The sequence below is a fragment of the Podarcis erhardii genome (assembly GCF_964252035.2).
Source record: "Podarcis erhardii genome assembly, chromosome: 4".
NCBI lineage: Eukaryota > Metazoa > Chordata > Lepidosauria > Squamata > Lacertidae > Podarcis > Podarcis erhardii.
Window position 1 is genome coordinate 104,272,713 of NC_138508.1, and position 19,520 is coordinate 104,292,232.

Sequence of the window (19,520 nt, forward strand, 5' to 3'; positions counted from 1 at the left end):
ACATGATATCATGGGCTGTCCCCTGAGCCCGCTAGATGACATCGCAAGAGATTGTTGCCTTAGGAGAGCGAGGAAAGTTCTCAGGGACGATTCACACCCCGGCCAGCACCTCTTTAATCTTCTACCCTTGGGCAGGAGACATAGAAATATAATCTGTCGTACCAACAGGCTAAAAAACAATTTCTATCCGTGGGCTGTAAGGCTGCTGAATGGAAAATAATATAGTGCAACCGACTTTCGGGGTTGGTGTGTTGTGTGACAAGCACACAGAATGCAATGAGATTGAGTGTTTTGGAGGGGGAGGGAGGCTCAGTTAATTTCATTGTGCACAGGTTGTACATTGACAATAAAAGTAGTATTATTTGCACTTTGTCAGTAGAAAGATTAAGCAAGTGAACAGGCAGTACAGCAAGCTTAGTTCTTATAGATGATGTTAATTTGCATTACTGCTGCTTAGAGGGAGCAGGGAGACACATCAACATCCAACTAAGGTAAAGGTAAAGGGACCCCTGACCATTAGGTCCAGTCATGGACGACTCTGGGGTTGCGGAGCTCATCTCGCTTTATTGGTCGAGGGAGCCGGTGTACAGCTTCCGGGCCAGGTCATGTGGCCAGCATGACTAAGCCACTTCTGGCGAACCAGAGCAACGCACGGAAACGACGTTTACCATCCTGCCAGAGCGGTACCTATTTATCTACTTGCACTTTCACATGCTTTTGAACTGCTAGGTTGGCAGGAGCTGGGACCGAGCAACGGGAGCTCACCCTGTTGTGGGGATTCGAACCGCCAACCTTCTGATCGGCCAGTCCTAGGATCTGTGGTTTAACCCACAGTGCCACCCACATCCCTTAAGATCCAACTACCGGTAATTAATTTAAACCACTTGCTGAAACTACTCTGTTGCTGACTCTTTGTGCTAGCTTCTGTGGATGATTTTGCCTCTCTAAAGTGAGCAGCTTTACCCTCAAAGCAGAGATTCTTTTGGTTTTGGTTTCTTGCTTTGCTCTTCATTTCCCCTCATAATTTTTGGAGGCTGGAGGAATAAAGGTTTGCCTGCTCTGTTTGAAACAGGCTCTCTTGGTAGGCTGTCCTACCCTGCTACCCTGAGGAGATACAGTCTAAGAGTTAATAACTGGGTCTTCTGTATTGTAATCAGAGCAGATCCTTTAAAAAATCCACCATTTATTGATGCTACTGCATCAAATTTGTGTGAGATATAATTACTGGTTATGTGTTGTTTGCCATTCTTGAACCCCAACCTGTACTTCCCAGCTCCACCATCAAAATAAGAAAGAAGAAAAAGCAGTCTTTCTAGAAACTTCACAAGTCCATTTCAAAGTGTTTTCCTATTCATCAATTTTGGCAGTGAGGATTTGGCAGGTGCCAATACATACCCTATGAAACTGCATTTTGTTCAGTCAAGCCACCTGGCCCCACACTGTCTAGTCTCTGAATTATGGCCACTCCTCAGTTCTGCTTTTAAACTTGTTCACAATTTGAAGTTAGGGGTGAGCAGGGAAGTGGCCAAGCTTGCTGATTATGACACCAGATTGCTCAGGGCAGTTAAAACTAAAAAAGAACGTGATGAACTCTCGGGGATCTCTCCAAACTGGGTGAATGAGCATTAAAATGGGAAATCTGGTTCAATGTATTCTAGTGTAAAGTAATGCACATTGGGACAAAATACACACATATACACTAATGGGCTCTGAACTGGTGATGAGTGACCAGGAACAAAAGTTGGGGGCTGTAGTGGACAGCACAAATAAGATGGCAGCTGTGAAAAGGGATGATTCTGTGTTGGCAATAATGAGAAAAGGGGTTGAAAATAAAGCTTACACAAGGCTATGTTTCACCAACACTTGAAATACTGCATACAGTTCTGGTGGCCACAACTCTTCAAGGATATTGTATTGCTGGCAGATATCTAGAAAGGGGCGTAAAAACCTAACTCTGTCATCCTTACTCTTTAATCTCACGTTCCCAGAAGGCCTGGGTGGCAGAGGCCAAGACATGCCATATGAAGCTGCCTTTTGCTGAGTTAAACCGACCTTTAATAATAACCAAGTCCCTGAAAGGGAGCCAGCAGGCTTGGTAGGTTGGAATTGGCTCCACTTGATGTTTGAATTCCCCTGATTCCATCCAGAACAAACAGTGTCTTAAAACTGATTTGCTTTGTTGTGATGCTCATTACTATACAGTCCTTGTTTACTTTTCATATTTGCGCACATTACAAAAGCATGCATTACAACCAGTTACAGGAAAACTCAGTAGCACATTGCTGTGATTCACAGCTGCAATATTGTTTTATTTTCAGTTTTATTGCTTATATTGTTTGTGTGTACATATGTATATTTCATTCTTACAAGGCAGTAATTTAAACATAAAACTGTGTTTTATTTATGTATTTACTCAAAACTCTGGAAAAATTAAAGTTAAAAAGTAAAATAAAGTTAAAAAGGGGCAGGTGAAAGTGAGAGTGAAGTTGTAAATCTCGCTTTATGTTTGGGTTGTATTCAGCTTAATTTGCCAGGAAGCTGCACCCTGCGTTTGTTAAATGTTTGCCTTTACATTTTCTAACAGATGGAACATGGGCATTATCATTGTTTCTACTAAACAGCAAATGGCACTGCAACGTAAACACAATATTGCAAGAGGTTGGTCTTACATTAGCATCTTTACAATCTGGCGGATAGTTTGCACATTTAAAGGCATCTTATTTTTAGACCAACTGCTCCTGCATTTCCACATATTGATAGGGGGCATTACTGACGCTTTTGTACCAGAACTTGCTTTTCAAACCATGCCTAATGTCTATTCCAAACTGAAACAGGAGACCCATTCTTTTCTTTAAAAAATAAAATAAAATTATTTTATTAATAAAATAACTCCAAGATTAAAGAGCATAAAGAAATATTGCTATAGCAGGTTGAAAGCAGCATAGGGCTGGGCATTCTCATTGACCTTATATATTTATTTATTTAGGTCTGTCTTTGACCATTATTCTCCTATGTCTTTCGTCTCAAGGCATCCACAACTCTGGTATGAAAAAAATATATACTCAGTAGCGACAAACATTAAATATGCTTTTAAATCAACCTTATTTCTATCCCACTTCCAAACCATCTCCATCTCACATGATTTTCTATGATACATCTTAGCCCATTTTGCACAGGTTTCAAAAGTTTTACCTTCCAGTACAGAATATTCCGCCTCTTCTTCCCTTTCAGCTCATAAACTCTAAACTCCAGCTGACCTTTTCTGGTGACCGCCCAGTTATACTATTGCAATGTATTTAATCTGTGGCTTCCTTTGAAGATGGTTCACAAACTACAGCTAGTGCAGAGTGTGGCTGCTAGATTGTTAAGTGAAATTAGAAGGTGTGAACATAGAACGCGGGCTCTGACCCAACTACACCTGCTGCCAATTTGTTTCCTAGCCCAATTCAAAGTACAGTCATACCTGTTGAACGTTTTGGCTCCCGAACGCTGCAAACCCAGAAGTGAGTGTTCTGGTTTGTGAATGTTCTTTGGAACATGAATGTCCGATGTGGGTTCTGCCACTTGCGATTGGCTGCAGGAGCTTCCTGCAGCCAATCAGAAGCCGCACCTTGGTTTCTGAACGTTTTGGAAGTCTAATGGACTTCTGGAATGAATTCCGTTCGACTTCTGAGATATGACTGTATGGTTTTTGACCTTTAAAGCCCTATACAGATAACTTGCAACTTTTAACTTGTGCACATTCAGCTTTAAGTGTTTGACAAAAAAAAAAAAAAAAAAAGTGGAAAGGAGACGGACATCTGGGGAAAAAGACTTTGGCAATTCCACCCACCATTGAACCCAGTGTGTTTTGACTAGGCACAATTTTGGCTTTGGAACATAACCCCCTTACATGCGTGATGTCACAAACACTAGACTATTCATTCATTCATTCATTCATTCATTCATTCATTCATTCATTCCAATGATTTTCAGACCACCTTTCATCCAAAGGCTTCCATTTCTTCATGGGGGAACCTATTGCAATAATTTACAGAGGTACCTCGGTTTTCGAACAGCTTAGTTCCCGAACAACTTGGAACCCGAATGCTGCAAACCCGGAAGTAGGTGTTCTGGTTTTCGAACTTTGCCCTGGAAGCCGAACGTGCTCCTGAGCTTCTATTTCACTGTTGCACCGCTCAGTTGAGTCCCCCCCCACCATCGTAATTAAAGCCTCTTTTCCTCCCGCTTCTGTCCTTGCGCTGCTCATTTGAGACTCCCCCGTCGTAATTAAAACCTTCCGTTTCTGATTGCAGTCTTCTGAGGTGATATCTGGTACTTTTGTTTTTGTGTTTTTTGTGGGGGTTTTTTGTGGGGGTTTTTCATTTTCATGACTGTGGCTTGTTTTTCATTTTATGATTGACTGATTGTGTAAATGCGGAAATGGATAAAAGCCACTCATCCAAACAATGACTATCATCAGCGCAGGTAAGAAAAATTTTTAATTTTAATTTTTATTGTGTTAAGTTGTGGGTTGACATAGCAGACGACACAGCGATTTCTCCAAGTAGCTCTTTATTTCGTAAGCTGGAATAGAACTGACTGCAACAGCTCAGCCGGCCTGCTTTTATAGGCAGCCGGCTGTCAACATTGTAACAACAACAGCCCAGAGTTCCCGCCTAAAATAACTGACGCGGACCTGAGGGAAAACTATCTACAGACCTGAGTGAAAACTATATACAGTATCCCCCTGCTGGCCCAGGGTGAAACTTCACTACATAACACCCCTCCCCACCGAGACAAGGCGTTAGTTACAATCGTAATGGTTTCCTTATATACAGCACTACGCGTAATGGTTCAATTAGGCACAAAAGCATATCGGTTACATTTCCCATACTTAGACCAGCAGTGATACATGTCCAACAACATAGTCCTTTAAATAAGTTGGGCGCTTGGGAACTCTGCCAGACCGCCGGGGACTGGTAGCCAAGTCCGGAGGGCCACACAGTTCTTGCTGAGGCTGTGGTGCGACCCTAGGTGGCGTTGGAACCAACTCCCCTGGATCCGCTGCTGTGGGTGGAGCCTCCGCAAGTGGAGTGGTCTGAGTCTGTGGTAAGTCTGGCAGACCCTCTGAAGCGGCTTGGTTCGGCTCCACGCTGGCAGTTTGCGAGGGAGGTGTAGGTGGGGCCTCGCCATCTGTACGTGTCTCTTCTGGAGCCGCAAGCGCAGTTGGGGGCACCTCGGTAGTGTCCAAGTCCCCAACCCTGTGCCTAAGCTGGTCTATGTGCCGTCGCCACAAGCGTCCGTCTTCGAGTGCCACCTGGTACGAGCGAGGTCCAGTGACTCCCACTACTGTGGCTGGCACCCAAGGAATGTCCCCCACATAGTTCCGGGCAAAGACCTGGTTTCCTGGGACAAATGACCGTGGCGCGTTGGCACAGCCTGGGGGTTCAGCCACGGCAAAGTCCGGGTGTAGCCGGTCGAGCGGTGACCTGAGGCGGCGGCCCATAAGCAGTTCAGCAGGACTCCTCCCTGTGGCCGCATGAGGGGTGATGTGTTGCACGAACAAGTATTCGGCGACCCGCTCATGCCAGTCTCCCCGGTCCAGGCGCGCCAGTGCCTCTTTTGCCGAGCGCACCATTCTTTCCGCTTGCCCGTTGCTGGATGGATGAAAGGGTGCCGTTAGGGCATGGCGGATGCCCAGTCCCAAAAGATACCGCTCAAACGTGCCTGACGTGAACTGTGGTCCGTTGTCAGAGACAAGGACATCAGGACACCCATGCGTTGCAAACAGGCCTCGCAGCACCCGGATGACAGCTTCGGTAGTGGTGGAGGGCATCAGGGCGACCTCCAGCCATTTGGAATAGGCGTCCACCACTACCATAAAGGTCCGGCCGTGAAAGGGGCCAGCCAGATCAATGTGCACCCTCGACCAGGGTGTCTTTGGCGTCTCCCAGGTGTGTCCCTTAGCTGCCGGTGGTGCAGGCCTCGACTCTTGGCACGCTTGACAGGCGGACACCCAGGCAGTGATGGCATCGTCCATATTAGGCCACCAGACGTAACACCGAGCCAACGCCTTCATTTTGACAATTCCCGGGTGGCCAACGTGCAGAGCCTCCAGGACGCGCTGACGGAGTCCCTGGGGAATCACGACGCGGTCTCCCCACAGCAGACAGCCGCGATGAGCTGAGAGTTCATGTTGTCTGGTTGCGAAGGGCTGGAACTCCGATGCAAAAGGCCCTTGTGGCCACCCCCTCCACACCCAGTTGAGCACCCGGCTGATGGTGCGATCCTGGGCAGACGCGGAGGCCACAGTGGCAGCTGATACAGGCGCTGCCGGAAGATCCTCAATCAGAAGGAGCGATGAAGCTGGAGCCGGGTCTTCCACAAATGCTGGAAGAGGGCAACGGCTGAGGGCGTCGGCATGGCCCATCGATTTCCCCGGGCGATGGATGAGCCGGTAGTGGTAGGCAGCCAGGAAAACAGTCCATCGCAGCATGCGTGGCGAGAGGACCGGTGGAGTTGGACGATCACCGGCGAGGAGGCCCAGGAGTGGCTTGTGGTCAGTGATGAGTTCAAAAGTCCTGCCATAGAGGTATTCATGGAACCTCTTCACTCCAGCCACAAGTGCCAATGCCTCCTTGTCAAGCTGGCTGTAATTCCGTTCCGTCAGAGATAGTGTCCTGGAAAAGTAGGCGAGTGGTGCTTCTCTTCCATCTGGAAAACGGTGACTAAGGACAGCACCGATGCCAAAAGGTGAGGCGTCGCAGGCAAGGACCAGCGGCCTGGATTCACTGTACTGTACCAGCACACTGTCTGATGAAAGGAGAGCCTTAACCGCGTTGAAGGCCGCCGTCTCCCGATGACCCCAGGCCCAAGGCGTCTTTGTACTAAGGAGTCGGTGAAGAGGCTCAGCCACTGTGGCTTTGTGGGGCAGGAACATGTTATAAAAGTTCAGCAGCCCCAGGAATGCCTGCAACTCCGTCTTGTTCTTTGGGGTGGGGGCCTGCTGGATAGCGCGGATCTTGGATGTGGTCGGGTGAAGGCCGGAGGCATCGATAAGATAGCCCAGGAACTCTACCTGTGGAACGGCGATCTGGCACTTCTCCCTCTTTACCTTGAGCCCGGCCTCTTGGAACCTGGTCAGCACGGCACGGAGGCGCTCGAACAGCTGCTGGTGTGAGTCTGCAGACACCAAGACGTCATCAAAATATGGTACCACGCCCGGAAGCCCTTGCAGGAGACGCTCCATAAGGCTTTGGAAAATGCCAGGAGCCACACTCACCCCGAACTGCAACCGGCGGCAACGGAATGCCCCCCGGTGGGTGACGATCGTCTGGGCTTCAGCAGTGGCATCATCGACTGGCAGTTGTTGATAGGCTTGGGCAAGGTCCAGCTTAGCGAAGACCTTACCCTCACCCAGGGAATGCAGCAGGTGTTGGACAACAGGAACCGGATAAGCGTGCTGCTGAAGTGCCTTGTTGATCGTGCACTTGTAGTCAGCGCAGATTCTCACCGACCCATCTGGCTTGACAGGCGTGACGATGGGGGTTTCCCACTTGGCGTGGTCAACCGGCTCCAAAACTCCTTGGGCGATCAGTTTGTCCAGTTGTTCGTCCACCTTAGCCTTGAGAGCAAAGGGAACCCGGCGTGGCTTTAGCTTGATGGGGGCGACTTGTGGATCAAGGCTAAAGGAGATGGGCGTACCTGTATATTGCCCCAAGGTGCCGTCAAAAACCTCGGCAAAGTCTTTGACCAGACCCTCAGTCTCTGCGTTAGAGATGCAGTTGATGCCGGTGACTTCCAGGCCGAGGGCATCAAACCAGTCTAGCCCTAGGAGGCTTGGCCGCTGACCTTCGACCACCACCAACCGGAGCAGGCCCGAAAAATCCTTGAAGGCAATCCGGAACCGGCCAACGCCTACCACGGGAATGTCGTTTCCCTGGTAGTCTCTCAGGTGTACGCGGTGAGAGTCGAGTTGCCTTTTGGACACTCTGGGTACCAGTCTTTTGATGGTGCTCCACGACACGATGGACAGGGCAGACCCGGTGTCGATCTCCATGTCACATGGAGCTCCTTCAATGAGCACCGTGACGTTCAGCTTGCGTCGCGTAGGCGAGTCAGTTTGGCCAATCGTGGTTCCAGACGGGCAGCGGCAGTTGGTGAGAGCGAAACAACTTTCCTTGGCAGACTGGAGTGAAGGCTTGGACTTGCGAGTCGATGAAGGGGGGGTGTCAGACGGAGCCGATCGGCAGACCTTAGCGATGTGGCCCCTTCTGGAACACTTCCTACAGATGGCGTCTCTGAATCGACACTTGGCACGGGAATGGTTGCCTCCGCAGCCGGCACATTCCGGTTGGCCCTTCGACTTCTGTTGGAACTTCCTGTGCTCCCGCTTTGTCTGGTGCACGTCATCGCCTTCACTGGAGGATGCCTCATCACTGCTGGCCTCTTCATGATGCACCGGAACTGGCTCCCTAGCAAGACGCGGGCTGCTGCACTTGCGGATCTCCTGGGCGGAGCATTCAGCAGCTTCTGAGGCCACAGCCTCCTCAATGGCTTTCTGCAGCGTGAGGTCTGGCTTGGCGAGGAGACGCCGTTGCAGATGGATGTCCCGGACCCCGCAGACGATTCGATCCATCAGGGCATCGTCTAAGTCTCGGAACTCACAGTGCATTGCAGCCTGTCGCAGGGCGGTGGTGTAGTTGTTGATTGACTCCCCCTCTGCCTGGTTCCGGTGGTAGAACGCATGGCGGGCAGCAATCTTGGACGGCTTTGGTGCGTAGTGGTTGCGGAGCTTCTCTTGGATCGTGTCCCATGGTGTTGCCTGGACTGCTTCAGGCGCAACCAATGCTCGGGCCGTCTCAAACACCTCAGGCCCACAGAGGCTGAGGAATAGGCCCCGCTTCCGATCCTTTGATACTGCTGTCAGCTCGTTGGCTTGGAGGTAGCAGTCGAACCGAGCGAGGTAGGAGTCCCATGATTCAGAGGCTGGCGCAAACGGCGGTAGAGGCACAAGTGAAGCCATGATTCCGATGCCGGCGTGAAGGGCGATGGATGGAACACAGTGCTCTTAGCCAGAACAGTCAGCTCTGAATTGGTTCTGTCCAGTGATTTCGCTCAGTGATTTCGCCCTGTGATTCAGCTCAGTGATTCAGCTCAGTTCAGAGGCTGGCCGCATCTGGCTGTGCTCTGATGTCCATCGATCCCACCTTCGTCGCCAGTGTTAAGTTGTGGGTTGACATAGCAGACGACACAGCGATTTCTCCAAGTAGCTCTTTATTTCGTAAGCTGGAATAGAACTGACTGCAACAGCTCAGCCGGCCTGCTTTTATAGGCAGCCGGCTGTCAACATTGTAACAACAACAGCCCAGAGTTCCCGCCTAAAATAACTGACGCGGACCTGAGGGAAAACTATCTACAGACCTGAGTGAAAACTATATACAGTATCCCCCTGCTGGCCCAGGGTGAAACTTCACTACATAACATATTATCTACAATACTGTCTTATTTATTTTATAGTACAGAACTTTGATTATTGCTTTCATTTTATGGATCAATGGTTTTGTTAGATAGTAAAATTCATGTTAAATTGCTGTTTCAGGCGTTGTTTTTTAAAGTCTTGAATGGATTAATCCATTTTGCATTACTATCTATGGGAAAGTGCACCTTGGTTTTGGAACGCTTTGGTTTTGGAACAGACTTCCAGAACGGATTAAATTTGAGAACCAAAGTACCACGGTATCAAATGGAATGACTTTCTGTCAGCCTTGTTAACAAAAGTCAAGAGTACTTGCTGTTGAAGAAACTGAAGAATTTGGGCATTTGAGTGCATTGATAAACTATTAGAAAATATTTAAAGATGAAAGTAGGTATAATTTGCCACAGCTTATGTATGAGAACCCTGGCCAGGATCCAAAGGGTGCTTTAGGCATGCCCAAGTACCTTGTGGCATTTGACCTAAGACATTTTGCAAACTGTTTTCTTTTTCCATTTCCAAAGCAAGCAATGGGAGGATGAAGTGGGGAGAAAGAGAAGAAGAAGAAGAAGAAGAAGAGGAGGAGGAGGAGGAGGAGGAGGAGGAGGAGGAGGAGTTTGGATTTGATATCCTGCTTTATCACTCCCCTAAGGAGTCTCAAAGTGGCTAACATTCTCCTTTCCCTTCCTCCCCCACAACAAACACTCTGTGAGGTGAGTGGGGCTGAGAGACTTCAGAGAAGTGTGACTGGCCCAAGGTCACCCAGCAGCTGCATGTGGAGGAGCAGGGAATCAAACCCGGTTCACCAGATTACGAGTCCACCGCTCTTAACCACTACACCATGCTGGCTGCTTGCCTGGGGATACACCACACTGGCTGCTTGCCTGGGGATTGGGTCCAAAGTTCTCTTGCATGTGTGGAATTAGTCATGTAGCTCTTTATTTCCTGGTCACTAATCATCACTCCCTCTAATTCCAGTTTTAGTTCCATTGATTAGGTAACCCTCACAAGAGGTAAATATCAGCAAGCCTGGGGGAATGACAGTGTTCAAAAGCAACTGCGTGTGCTTCGTGGCCACAGAATGCTAACTGTTGTGGGGAAATGGAATAGAGAAGTTAGAATGGCTGCTTACCCAGTCTCGAGGTGGGCGGCCCCATCTTGGCAGGCTCTGCCCATCCCAGGGAGCAATGTTGGCTCAGCGGCTGGCATTTGTGGAAATTCCCTGGCCAGCCGATTGGGTTGGCAGACTTTGCCACCACCTGATATTTGAATTCTGGCCAATCCGGCCTCGCTGGGTGGGCAGGGCTTGGGAGCAGACCAGATGTGCCCATCCCCAGCCTATAAAAGCCAGCTGTGCCCAACCCTGGGGACTGCAGTCAGCCAAAGAAGACCCCTCCCTCTCGCCCTATTCAGTAATGCTGTGGATTTTGTATGCCAACTTTTTCTTCCCTCAGGCATTGCGTAACGGTTGCCAAATATGGAGCCAGGAAAAAAATTGCCTGCAAACAGATTGGCCCCCTTTGAAGGTTTTGCCTTCCCCATAGCCATAGTCACAACTTTGGCAGATAAGGCATTGGGTGGAATACTTTTCATCTAACCTCAGGAGAAGGATTGAAGCAGCGCATCACCCACCCGCCCCAAAACAGTGCAATAACAGGGTACCCCATTAGAGGGGTCCAGTTGGAAGTCTCTGTCCAAAAGCCAAGGTGTGCGGCTGATGGGCCACAAAGCTTCCTTCAGTGGCTTGAGAGGGCTCTCCGTGTAGTAATATTTACATGTGTATTAGGATAATAATATCAAACTTACAAAAGAATGTATGGGTTAGGGTATTTTTCATGTATGTTCATATTTCTTTCTCTACACATTTCTGTGTATTTTTCTTTTTCTTTTCTTCTTCTTCTTTGTATCACTTTATTTCTTTATAATTGAAAACTTTTCAATAAAATATTAATATAAAAAAACCACACATGCCAGTGTGAGTTAAGCCAGCATAAAGTTATACATATCCCTGATAGAAGGAAAGCAAGCCTTTTAAAAAGTGCTCTTTGCAGGGTTGCCAGGTCATGTGACCAAGCAGACTGAGTTTCCAATACTGTACAACCTTAATCCCCTCTCTCTGGTCCCTCCGCCACCCAAATGCTCCCACTTTTAGATTTACACTAGCCTTGAATTAGCAAAAAAAAACCCCTGCATCCTAAACTGCTGATATCCACGGATCTTGCCATAGGTTTACCTCCTAAACACATGTTGTATCTCTACATACCATCCTTGCACTAAGATGCATAAGATTAATTTTGTTCACTGAACTAAAAACGGGAGGGGGGGAGGGATTATACCATTTGTCAAAGTGGAGAGGCAACCTAAGTTTGTATCTGGATTGATATTAGACAGCAGGAAATTATTCTTGCATTAGCCATTTAAAGCACATCTTGAAATCTGAATATGAAGAAGATTTATATCTAAATGCAATACTTTCTCTTGATATTTATGCAGCAGTTTTCCTGGCACAACAGCAATAGCTGTCTGTCGTATAAACTCTGCTATTTTATGAATTGTGTGCTCTAGGAGTTTCATTTTTATCCTTTCTGTACATATTGAGGCATTTATTACCGTGTGTACCATATTTATTAAAATGACTACTGTACTTGATAGATACCAAATTGCAAAAGTGTGTGATGTAACTATGATATAGAATCCACAGAATCATAGAATTGTAGACTTGGAAAGGACCCCAAGAGTCCTCTCGTCTAACCCCTGCAATGCAGGAATCTCAATTAGATCATACATGATAGATGGCAATCCAACCTCTGCTTAAAAACCTCCAAGGATTATTCATTCGTTTCTCAAATTTATACCCTTTCCTCTGTGTAGGCATGGCTTCCAAAGACTGATTGAACCAAGTATTTTGGCCAGTCAAACTCATGAGCTGGTGAACTGTTTGCTTGTTTCTTACATTGACGTTCAGAGGTATGTGGCATGTGATTAACCGATGTGAAGGAAAGAGGGGGGTTTGCCCTGCCAGACTTTAAATTGTACTATGAATCAGTGGGTTTCTGCTGGTTGAAGGATTGGCTGCTTCTTGAGAACACTGACATTTTGGATTTGGAAGGTTTTAACAATGCTTTTGGTTGGCATGCATATTTGTGGTACGACAAGGTTAAAGCACACAAAGCTTTTAAGCATCATATTGTCAGGAAAGCATTATATAATGTCTGGATAAGGTATAAAGATTTACTAGAAAGTAAGACCCCAAGGTGGTTGTCACCTATGGAGGCAAAGGCCCTAAAAAGACTTAATATGGAGGCCAAATGGCCGAAATATTGGGAGATATTAGAACAAGAAGGAGATAAATTGAAATTGCAGAGTTTTGAGAAATTAAAAGACAAAGTGCGAGATTGGCTTCATTATTATCAAATAAGAGAGGCTTATAATGCGGACAGAAAATTGGGCTTCCAGGTGGAAAAATCGAAATTGGAAACAGAATTGTTAGAACCTAAAACTAAGAATTTGTCAAGAATGTATAACTTGCTGCTGAAATGGAATACTCAGGATGAAACAGGTAAATCAGTTATGATTAAATGGGCACAGGACATTGGTCATAACATTATGTTTGCTGACTGGGAAAAGTTGTGGACCACCGATATGAAGTTTACGGCATGTAATGCCTTAAGAGAAAATATTATGAAAATGATTTATAGGTGGTACATGACCCCAGTCAAGCTTGCAAAAATTTATCACCTGCCTGATAACAAATGTTGGAAATGTAAAGAAACTGAGGGTACATTCTTTCACCTTTGGTGGACGTGCCCGAAGATTAAGGCTTTCTGGGAGATGATATATAATGAACTGAAAAAGGTATTTAAATATACCTTCCCTAAGAAACCAGAGGCCTTTCTCTTGGGCATAGTCGGCCAATTGGTGTTAAAGAAAGATAGAACGTTTTTTATGTATGCGACAACAGCAGCAAGAATACTCATTGCAAAGTATTGGAAGACACAAGAATTGCCCACCCTGGAAGAATGGCAGACGCAAGTAATAGACTACATGGAATTGGCAGAAATGACTGGCAGAATCCGAGACCTGGGAGAAGAAGCGGTGGAAGAGGACTGGAAGAAGTTCAAGAATTACCTGCAGAAATACTGTAAAGTGTATGAATGCTAAAATGATGTTGGATATGAAACAATATGGCATCAGTGGTACAGTGTTAAAAAATATGCAAAAAATGAAATAGAAAAAGGGCGAAAAAATAAGGTTATATTATGTCAAAATAAATAATATGTTAAAGGTGTTTAATTATAAGGAGGAAAGATTGGAGACATAATAGAAGTGATTACAATAATTAGAAATGAGTTTTGAAGAAGGGTAAGGATTTGCTGTATCTGATTGGATAAAGAGGAACACAAAAAAGGGAGGCGTGAGGAGGTCAAGAAAGAAGGTTCTGTAAACATGAGGCTGAGAACTGGAGTCTTTGTTTTTAACTTTCTCTTTTTTCTTTTTTTTCTTTTTTCTTATTCGGTGTACTGTTTTGCTGTTTTTGGTTATTTAGATGTGTCTTATGTTTTTGGAAAAACAAATAAATATATTTTTTTTAAAAAAACAGAGGTATGTGGCATGTGAAGGAGGTTCAATCTGCCCATAGTGGGCAGATCTACATCATGCATTTAAAGCTCATGACTTCTCCCAAAGAATACTGGGAATGGTAGTTTTCCCCTCCCAGTGCTACAACCTATAGTACCATTAACAAACTACAGTTCAAAGGATTCTTTTGGAGTAGTCATTTGCTTTAAATGCATGTTGGGTGTGCTTTAAGTGTGTGGTGTGGATCTGCCCACAATCCTATCATCCATGAGTTTGTTTGTCTAATCCCCTAGTAAAGCCGTCCAAGGTGGTAGTCATGTGACTCATCACATTTTGCAGAGTTGTGTGAAGAAGTACTTTATTTTTTGTCCTGAATTCTTTGGGTGGCTTAGAGGTCAAATAACATGTTTTGTCATGTTTGTGTTGATTATATGTAATGTAAATAAATTTGAGACTTGTTTTTAGTAAAAAGCAATTTGAAAGTCTAATAAATCTAATCAAGTTAGACTATTATGTAAATAACAACATCATGCTAAATAGACAGTTATCTGTTGTGATCCATTGGGACAATACACGTGCATGCAATCACTAGAAGTTAATTTGTTTCCTGCTTGGCAGCTTCCAAACTGAACCACCAAAGTCCATTGAGGGTGGGGTACTAGTTTAATGGAGGAGCAGAAACTTTGTGTGCAAAAGATTCCAGGTGCAATCCTTGTCACCTCTGCATGACTGGTAGAGATCCGTCTGAAATCCTGGAGAACCACCTCCAGTCAGTGTGTAAACAGAGCTGAGCTAGAAGGACCAGTGATCTATAACGCATTAACAACAACAACAACAACAACCCACTCTTCATCCTAACATCCTGGGGTGGCTTACAACAATTTAAAATACAACATTAATAACAATTTAAAATGAGACAGCTTCTTGTGTCCCAGTTCAGGAGATCAGCCAAGAAACAAACCATAGATCCTGTCCCAAGTTTGGTTCATGGACCATTTTGAATGGCAGCCAATGCTTTGTCACATAGTATGCGAATCCAGAGTTGGGCAGGCATAACCTTTATTAGACTAACCAAAATGTCTCACAACAGTGGGAAAGCTTTCAAGCTCAGGAGAATTCAGACACTTGTTCCCTATCATAATAAAGACGTTTACCAACATGTCTGCCTTTGCTTTCAGCATCTCATGAAGTAGCCAACTGTGTACCCTCTGCCTCATGCCTCAGGCCCACTCACTCACCCACATAAAAACACACCCAAAGAGATAGTGCTCTGTGCAATCGCCTGTGAATCTTGAAAGGCAGCGTCTCCTTTTGGAACTCTAAGTCAACTGCCTGAGTCCAGTAGCTTAGTCCTTCTGTTCCAGTCAGGAAAGTCATCTTGACAGGAGATTCAACACTAAGCTATGGAGAGAATGGGGAAGCCCGGGGTGGGGGGGTCTCCATGTAACAGAAACAACTGGTTGCTAATTCATGGCAGACACAGGCCTGTCACAAGTTTTTTTCCATGTTGACTAGTAGTTTTGCAAAGAAACTTATAGTTGTAAAGTTCAGGGAGAAAGTTCTGCTCCCAAAGAGTCCAGTTTGGGCAGCCATCCCATAACTACTTAACTTGAGAGTAAGCCCATTAAACTCAGTGGAACTTTATTCTGAGCAGCCATGTATGGAACGGCAGTGTAAAATTGGCTATTATTAAATGGAAGCAATTTATCTCTTTTGTCTTATTATGCAAATAACCTTCCAAAATCGAGCTTAACATGCAATTTTTATCCAAGAATATTTTTGTGTGAAGCTATTCTGAAAAGATTTGTATCTTTATAATTAGGAAGGGCAAATATATTAAGAAGGATAAAAGGATAATTTTCTAATCTCCTGTTATGCAAATTAGTTTATAATTTTTATCATTTACTTCAGAACTGGAAGAACAATGGAGCTTTTGTTCACATGCAAGGGAGTCTCCGTTGTCTGCTTGACATAGTGCAACTGAAAATTATCTCAAGGCAAGTATTATTAATGGCATGAAGAGACTGTAAATACATATCAATTAGCTACATGCACACATATTAAACTAGTAAAAGAAAAGTTCATATTTTACACACTAACTTTAGCTCTTAACCTCTTAGCCCTTCAGTTTCCAAGAATGCAATTTCTACCCTTCTGTATTCCATATTACAGAACTCTGTACTTATCTTAAAAGGTAAAGGTAAAGGTATCCCTGACCGTTAGGTCCAGTCGCGGACCACTCTGGGGTTGTGTGCTTATCTCGCTCTATAGGCTGAGGGAGCCGGCGTTTGTCTGCAGACAGCTTCCGGGTCATGTGGCCAGCATGACTAAGCCGCTTCTGGCGAACCAGAGCAGAGCTCGGAAACGCCGTTTACTTATCTTAGATGAAGCTTATTTCATTAGGGGTTTTCCCCTCAACATGTATTTCAAAATGTTAAGAATAAACCTCAACAATAATTGATATAGCATGTTCTACATGTATTGAGTATTGAAGTAAATTATTAGAAATCAAAAGAACAATATTGTTGGTGCGATCACAAAACATCCCCAGAGTGGATTATTATTATTATTTTCTTGTTTTCTCAAAATTAGCCAATACGAAGGAGGAGTTAAGCAAGAAAGGAACATAAAGGAGGTTTTCCCCTGCCAGATATACTATGAGGCATCCTGTCTGTTGGTTGAAGGAATGGATGACATCAGAGAATTCACATATTCTAGACTTAGAAGGTCATTACTATTTTTGGTTGGCACGCTTATTTATGGTATGAAAATGTGAAAGTTCATAAAGGATTTACAAATCATATAATTGGGGGGGGATGTACAATGTATGGGATAAATACAAAAATTTATTAGAGGTAAAAACACCACTTTAGCTCTCACCATTGGAACTATAGCAGTAAAGAAAAAGAATATGATAGAAGGGTGGACAACTTACAGAAATTTATTAAAACAAGAGGGAGGAGAGTATAAATTAAAAGAATTTAAGGAATTATCAGGGAAATTAACAACATGGATACAATATCATCATTTGAATGAAGTATTTAAGAAAGATAGGATATGAGGGTTTGGGGAACAAATATCGCAACTGGAGAGAGACCTGTTGGAATGTAATGTAAAAGTGCTGTCTAAAATGTATATAATATTATTGGAATGGGAGACAAAGGATGAGCAAGTAAAATCCTCAGTGATACATTGGGCAATAGATATTGGTCATAATATAGACATGGAAGCATGGGAACAATTGTGGAATATGGATATAAAATTTACAGCATGCTGTGGTCTAAGAGAAAATGATATGAAAATGAAAAAATGTATAAATCTAAATCAAATAAGTGTTGGAAATGTAAAGAGAAAGAAGGTTCTTTTTATCATATTTGGTGATCTTGTAGTAAGGTTGAAGCTTACTGGGAAATGATATATAATGAATTGAAAAGGATGTTTACAATAACGCTTGTAAAAAAAACCCCAGAAGCTTTTCTTTTGGGAATTATAGGGGCAGAACTACCTAAACTGTATAGAATCTTATTCATGTATGCTACTACAGCGCCAAGAATGTTACTCACCCCAAAATGGAAAGAAGTCCCAGCAAAGGAAGAATGGATACAAAAACTTGTGGAATATGCAGAAATGGCAAAACTTACTGGAAGAATAAGAAATCAAGATAACTTTTTATATATATATAAAAAATGGAAATGGTTTGTTGAATATTTACAGATAAACTGTAAACAGATAAGAACATTGGCAGGAGTATTGTAATAACTTGCAGTTTTATATATTTAAAGTCAATGAATAAATGAGCAAATTAAGTTAATTTGGATATGCGGAAGTTATTAAAAATAAATTTAAGGAATCGCAGAAAGAGGTGGAAGGAAGACAATTTTTGAAATGTTAAAATGATTGTCAAATCAGTGAAAAGCATAATTAAATTTCTTTTTTAAAAAAGTAAGTGCTCACTCTTCTTCAAGAAGGCCTGCTCAGTAACTGATAGTAAATAATGCCATGTTATGAGGGGAGGGCCATTTTCACTTATTTCCAGGGTGCGCCTATCTGTATATGTATGTGCATTTCTGTTGGATGAGTGATTTCAGCAGGATACAGCTGACAACAGGCATGACTGATAAACGTGGCTTGCTTGAAGCTGGGCCCTTTTAAATGGAGAGACTCCACTCACGGAAGGTGGAGCTGGCTTCTGAGCTAGAGCTCAGCTCCTGTTCAAGGCTCAGGCGGAGGATGGCTAGCTATCATTGAGTCGCATCTGAACTCTGCTTTTGTGGAGTCTCCAAACGGAGATCTCTATGGAACTGTCCAGGGTGCTGCTGAAGCCTCACTTCACATCTGCATTGCAGAGTCAGTTGCTTAAAGCAGAACAGGTGCTCACCAGTCACATCTGCTGCCAGTTACCTGATGATGGGACTCTGGTACCACTCCGGTGGGAAGGTAAACGGCGTTTCCATGCGCTGCTCTGCTTTGCCAGAAGCGGCTTAGTCATGCTGGCCACATGTACGCTGGCTCCCTCGGCCAATCAAGTGAGATGAGCGCCGCAACCCCAGAGTCGTTCACGACTGGACCTAACGGTAAGGGGTCCCTTTACCTTTACCTTATGCCACTACTGTCTCTGGGCACTTGGGCTGTGTCTTCTTTGTGTGATTCCGCCCATGGATGGTTAAGTCCAGTCAAAGGCAACTATGGGGTGTGACACTCATTGCGCTTCAGGCCAAGGGAGCTGGTATTTGTCCACAGACAGCTTTCTGGGTCATGTGGCCAGCATGACTAAACTGCTTCTGGCGTTTACCTTCCTGCCACAGCGATATGTATTTATCTACTCATGCTGGTATGCTTTTGAACTGCTAGGTTGGCAGGAGCTGGGACAGAGCAATATACCATGAATTAGACATTGTATGTAGTAAAAGTTGAATCCATCCAAAGGTTATTTGTAATATAAAAAATGTTATATAACATTTGTAATATAACAATTGTTATTTGTAATATAGTGTATAGAAAGCTTTTCAAAACATGTCAAGTGGCTATTAAAGCATTCTTTCCCCCTCCACCCACACCCACACAGTTTGATATCAAAAAAGTAACTTATAATTATATGTGCTATGCATATGCTCTTTGTGTTGCTGCAGTGGCATTAACAGTTAACAGCCTGAATAATGTTTCAAGACATTAGAGATATTGCAGAATTCCTACAGTCCCTATCATCCACTCTTGCACTTTATTTTCTCTTCTTTCAATGACAGAAACTAACCCCCACATCTTATTCAGTTGAGTGTGTCTGGGTTGTTGTTTTAAATTCCCAAATGCATTATAAATGAGTGTCACACCACAAGTGTGTATGCAGTACTGAGTGATTAACCATAAGAGTGAGACATTTGAAATAAATTCTTGAACAAGTAAAGCTGTACAATGAGTGTACAGTGGTAGTTCAAGGTCAGAGGATCAAGGCACAATCTTGAAAGAAAAATTGCAGGAGAGAATCAGA

General features: G+C 44.4%; 1 long non-coding RNA gene across 2 annotated transcripts; it reads left to right on the plus strand.

Moving 5' to 3' along the window:
* The first annotated feature begins 3,207 nt into the window (after window positions 1-3,207).
* On the plus strand, window positions 3,208-17,841 carry LOC309339904. Of its 2 annotated transcripts, none has more exons than XR_014155638.1 (3): window positions 3,208-4,467; window positions 15,947-16,032; window positions 16,628-17,841. It is a non-coding gene; the product is annotated as an uncharacterized lncRNA (long non-coding RNA). The 2 variants fall into 2 exon arrangements; XR_014155639.1 differs by lacking the exon at window positions 3,208-4,467 and adding an exon at window positions 10,009-10,170.
* Window positions 17,842-19,520: the final 1,679 nt, after the last annotated feature.